This window comes from Salmo salar, chromosome 21 (assembly GCF_965601325.2).
Source record: "Salmo salar chromosome 21, fSalSal1, whole genome shotgun sequence".
NCBI lineage: Eukaryota > Metazoa > Chordata > Actinopteri > Salmoniformes > Salmonidae > Salmo > Salmo salar.
This window is the reverse complement of record NC_138311.1, coordinates 17,203,755-17,209,754: the sequence shown is the minus strand read 5'-3', so window position 1 is coordinate 17,209,754 and position 6,000 is coordinate 17,203,755.

Genomic DNA, 6,000 nt, shown 5'->3' with positions numbered 1-6,000 from the left:
ATCAGTTGGTTTTGAATAAAATAAAATACTCAGCTAAGGACTGCCCCTTTCAAAGTAAACCCGCCTCTTCTCATCTCCAGTGTTCTGACGTGATGCTGAAACAGGGAGAGGCAATATATACTGTAGCTGGAACCAGTGGCGGTTCTAGACCATTTCAACTGGGGGGGCCAAGCTGGGGTCAGTTGTACTGTTAGAGGGGCCAGTTACATTAGACGTTATTGTTGTCATATCGTTTTCTTCACTGCATTGCAGGCATTAGCAGGCAAAATGCCATGTTCATAATCATTAGTGTTCCGCGTTGCCACTGTCTAATAACGGATGTAAAAAAAGAACGATAGCAAAAATTATTTATGTAAAAATGATTTCATACTCCACATTTAGGGGGGCCACAAGGGGGTCCAAAATTGTTGTCACAGGGGCACTGCCCCCCCCCCCCCCCCCCAGAACCGCCCCTGGCTGGAACCACATCAATTATATTTGCTATAACTTGTTGGACCAGAAATACTGTGCAATAATCACCTGGCAATGTTGTACAATAGTAATACAATTCTGCTGATTATCTGTTTCAAAGACTGATGATTGTTTTTAATTACATTTTTCAAAACTAAAGAAAATGTGTATTTGAGTGCAAGCCACTCCCTCTCTTAAACATTTGTAGCTGATTTCTCAAGAACATCAGTTCAAACTTAGTGAGACAGCTTTCAAAGTCTGTGATAGGCTTCCTAAGTCAAGCACAGACTTAAGCACCTCAATTAGACTGACTATCACATGACAGGCCTGTCTCTGTTCATTAAAGCTGTAGTGTCAAACTCCACCCCTAAATTTACCCAGTCTTTCTATGTGTCACGTCCTGACCATAGAGAGCTCTTATTTGCTATGGTAGAGTAGGTCAGGGCGTGACTGGGGGGGTTTATCTAGTTTATTTAGTCCTATGTTGTTTGGTTCTAGTTTCTGTTTTTCTATGTTGGGGTTTTTGTATGATCCCCAATTAGAGGCAGCTGGTCATCGTTGTCTCTAATTGGGGATCATATTTAAGTAGTTGTTTTTCCCACCTGTGTTTGTGGGAGATTATTTTGAGTTAGTGCATGTAGCACCTCTGTCGTCACGGTTTGTGTTTTGTTTATAGTTTGTTTGTCTGGCAAAGTTTCACATTAAAATAAAAGATGTGGAACGATACTCACGCTGCGCCTTGGTCCGTTCCTACGACGAACGTGACACTATGGTCATGCAGTTAGCTGATCTATCATTTCTCCCTTTTAAAAATGCAACATTATGCATCAGGTGATCTGTGTATTATCTTGAATAGATATCTAGTTTACCTAATTGTATTGTCTATACACTAGGCTAATTATGCACACTCCTTAAAGTCCAAGGATTTTACATGTTCTGTTTGATGGCGAATTGACTCTGGAAGCCAAAACAGCCAAATACTCCAGCTAAACGTGAATCGAAGCGCAATTGCAGTATGGCTCTAGAAACATAAATGTACAAATATTAAAGCAACAACTATGCATAGCATACCACAGCAAAACATCATTGTTAAACCATGACCATAACACTGTTGTTTTTCATTTCTTCCAGTGCATGTAGTTGATGGGAAAAATGTAGAGATGCAACCACCAGATCTCGACCAGTCACTATTTTTCCCAAAGCCGAATGGCTCCGAATTCAAGTAGTTTGAACCAGGAGAATAAATACAAGGAGTCTAAAGGAAGCATCCAAATAATGAGAGGCTCTGCACCTGAGGTCACCTGTAGACATTCCGTCACCATGAAGAATAACAATGCACAACACAGTAATTGAGTACACCGAGACGTGAGGATGTGGCTCAGTTGGTAGAGCATAGCATTTGAAATACTAGGGTTGTGGGTTTGATTCCCTCAGGGGAACTAGTACGAAAATGTATACACTCATTACTATAAGCTGCTCTGGAAAAGAGCCTACTGAAAATGAATGAATAGACCATTTCAGTTTTCACATCGAAATAAGCTGCATTTGGAAAGTACTTCAAGAAACTGGAAAACATATCAAGCAATATTAACTTTTTGTACACATAATTATCAGATTCAAGTTACAAATGCTGGTAAACACCCAAATACATTTAGTTAAAAACCATTTCACTATTAGCGGACTGATATGTCTTCATCGCGGGCCTTTTTTTATTCTGCATCCGCACAAAGCAACAGGAATTAGTGATGGGCATTCCGGCTCTTCCAAACGGCTCTTTAAAAAAAAAAAAAGATATTTTGTATTTTTTCAAGTCAAACAGTTTGCGATAGTTTGACTATGATTGGTGTTAAAACAATTCTAATTAAATTAAATCATACTCTACCTTAACCACAATGTATTTAAAAATGCATTGGTTTGTTATGAAAAAGAATGCTATTAAACATTTGCATTTAAAATATAACATTTTAATGTATGTAACAAAGTGCATATAAATCTAACCATTCAAAACGAATACAATCTGAAACAGCATAATAGAATATTGCACCATATCAAATAAAAATAAATAATTTGCAAAACTGCAGCATCCCACAAATTGAAATAAATGTAAAAAAGGAGGATGCCATTATACATGTGCATTTAAAGTATAACTTTATTAATGTATATAAACAAAGAGCATAAATGCAACAATTCAAAATGAATACAATCTGAACAACATAATAGAATATTGCACCTTATCAAAGAAAAATAAATAACAATGTGCAAACCTGCAGCATCCCACTTAAAACATTAAACTGGTCCCTCTTTTCTCTCTCTTGCCATGTTATAACCAGCAGCACACAGCAATGCTGACCACATTTTGCTTATATGAGAGATTTGCATTCCGAAATGCAAGCTGCCTCACTTTCGAGGGGCTGATGCGGTTCCTTCTCGCAGTAATTATTTGTCTTGTTTTCGAGAAGACCCTCTCAGAGGGAACGGATGTGGCCACTTTGCAGAGTCTCCCTGTCATGACTTTAGTAAGCCGCGGGTAGACAGAGGCCTTGTTCTTCCACCAGCTGAGGATCGGACCTCCATTATGACATCTGCTGAGGGATTCCTTCGTGCTGCATCCCCAGTTGCTGTCTCGTCAAACAGCATCCAAACAGCAGACGTTTGTGGCACTACTGCTGGTGCTTCTGCTCCATCTGATCCCTCTTCTTCCTGTTGCCCTGGTGCCTGAGCCAGCTGACTGCTGGGGCTGTCCCTCCCTGCTGCTGAGGTTATTCTTTGAAGAGCCTCATCAATCACTCTGGCGTCACTGAAGGCTAACTTCTTAAACCTGGGGTCAAGTGCAGCGGTTTCTGATACCGCGTGATTACTGTTCCTAGGCCGTCATTGAAAATAAAATAAAAATCTTAACTGACTCGCCTAGTTAAATAAAGGTAAAATAAAAATGTAATAAAAATTATATTCTGTGGAACTTTCTGTCCATTGATGAACATAGGGTGTCCATCAACTCTGTCACATGTCCTGTGGTTACATTTGCTTCTCTCTGGCGGCTGGCTGTGATTCGCTGCAGACCCTTACACGGGAGTATCATTTTTGAGGCTGTCACATAGCTGAAAAGAGAGAACAGTAACTTATTAGTTCAGGCTCATGTTTTGTCTACTGATACTACATTCTACTCTACTGCTCATATACATTATAATACTGGATTAAATAATGATGTAGTCATAACTGCTTACTGTACCTCTCTCCACTGATCTCCACAGTGACCTGCACAAAGGGTTCCAGGACTCTGCAAACCTCCACCACCTCCCATTCCTCTTGGGTCAGAGCATCAACAGGTGCATGGACAATGGCCAGGCAGGGTAAAAGGTAAAATGCTGAATTCCACCTTGTAGTGTAGTCTTGTTTAGGCCTCAGCTCAGGCATCCCCATCTGGCGTTGTGTAGACTTTCGTTTTTCAACACCTACTGTGCTCCTGTGGAAGTATTCCACAGCTGCTTTCACTTTGTCCAGTGGGCTTCATCACCTTCAGAGCATCTCTTACAATCAGGTTGATTGTGTGGGCAAGACATGGATGATGGGTCCATTTTAAAATGTTCATGGATTTGATTATGTTAGCTGCATTGTCGCTAAAACAGACCACTTTTCCATCTACTTGCCATTCTCTGGCCACTCAACAGTTCCTCTGCCAAGTTCTCTGAGGTGTGTCTGTCGCTGAACTCAAAGCAGTCCAGAAGACAGCTAGACATCGAACAATCTTCAAAGAAGTGACATGTAACTGACATGTAAGTGGTTACCCTTGATGTCCAGCAGTCAGTGGTCAGGCAAACTGCAGTAGCTTTTTGGACTCTTTCCCACACTGAAGCCTGTGTGCTCTCGTACAGTTGTGGAATAAGTGATTTTGAAAAGGTTTTCCTGCTTGGAGTTGTGTACATTGGAGTTAGACTATTGCTATAATTTCTAAAACCTCTGTCGTCCAAGATCGAAAATGGCTGGAAATCGGTGGCAATCATTTTAGCCAATGCAATATCAATGTGGCCTTGTTTTGCTACAGACATAGACTTTGGCATGAACTGGTCCATAGAAGACTGCGTTGCTGTGGGTACAGAGTAGGCCTACTTGACTGAGTGGATACATCTCCACGTGTGGAGGTGCTGGCTCCACCACTATCACTAGCAGGCCCACTAGTTTCTCAAAGCTCCGCTACAGCTAGTTTCACAGTTGGGTGCACAGTTCGCATATGTCGGTGTAGGTTGTGTGCAGAACCAGCTTTATATGATATTTTGTTTTGGCAAATTCTACACTGTGCTCTAACATTGTCTACATTATTAAAATGCATCCAAATGCTACTGTGCTTCCGACTCATTTTCCAGCTGTTGTTTTCACAGCTGTCCTTCCTCTCTCTCCTCGGGTCTGCTAAGTGTGTGACTGAGTGAGTTGGCTCGGCCCTCCCTCATGCATCTTTGGTTCATTGGTTGACACTGCGTGTCTGATTGACAGAAACAACAGGTGAGGCTGTTAGTCTGAGCAGACAGTCAGAATGAATGTGTGTGAGCTTGAGCACTTAGGCCTATATTATTTTATTGATTTTTTTGTTCATTCTATTCATTTAAATCTTTTGATTATTCATATCTTAATTCTTTAATATTTTTTATAAATAGATTCGGCTCTTTTGATATGCGAGCCGGCTCCCAACATTCACCTACAAGACCCGGCTCTTAGAGCCGACTCGTTCGCGAACGACCCATCTCTAGTAAGTCTCATTGAATCCTAACAACCTGGCAGCAGTTATTAAATTGAATATCTAGGTCATAGACTACCAAATACTCTACCATGAAGTAGAATGAATTTAAACGTAGTTCAAATAGAATAGACTGAATGCTCTCAATGGTTTAGTATGATGAATCGTCTCGTCCCATAGAAGGGGGAGGGAACATGAAATAGATAGAGAACGGGAGAAGCTGGAAGACAAAAAGAGAAGCTGGAAGACAAAGAGGCAGAGGAACTCCAGCGACTAAAGTTGCTTTTTCTGTGGAAGCAAGGCATGCAGGAGCAAAAGAAAGCAGCGCAGCAGAGAAATTACATTTATGTCATTTAGCAGATGCTCTTATCCAGAGCGACTTACAGTAGTGAATGCATACATTTCATAACTTTTTTTTTCCTCTCTCTTTCCCATACTGGCCCCCCGTGGGAATCGAACCCACAACCCTGGCATTGCAAACACCATGCATTGCAAACACCATGCTCTACCAACTGAGATACAGGGAAGGCTTAATAAATACCATGAAAGCTCACATGTTAAGGTTTTAGGATGTAAGAGCAATATTACACAAGATTCATGGAGGTGTATTAATGAATCCTGCATTTGTATTTAAAGAAGCATCTCTCTAACAGAGATATCATTAGAGCAATATAGGCACAAAAGCAAGAGATGGAGGAGGAGCGCAGGAGGCTTTTTGCAAATGCAAAACAGAAAATTGTGAAGTTAAGGAAAGACAAAGAGGAAGAGATGTTCAGGTGAGTAGAACATGGTTGAAAAAGGAAATCACATGAGAAAACATT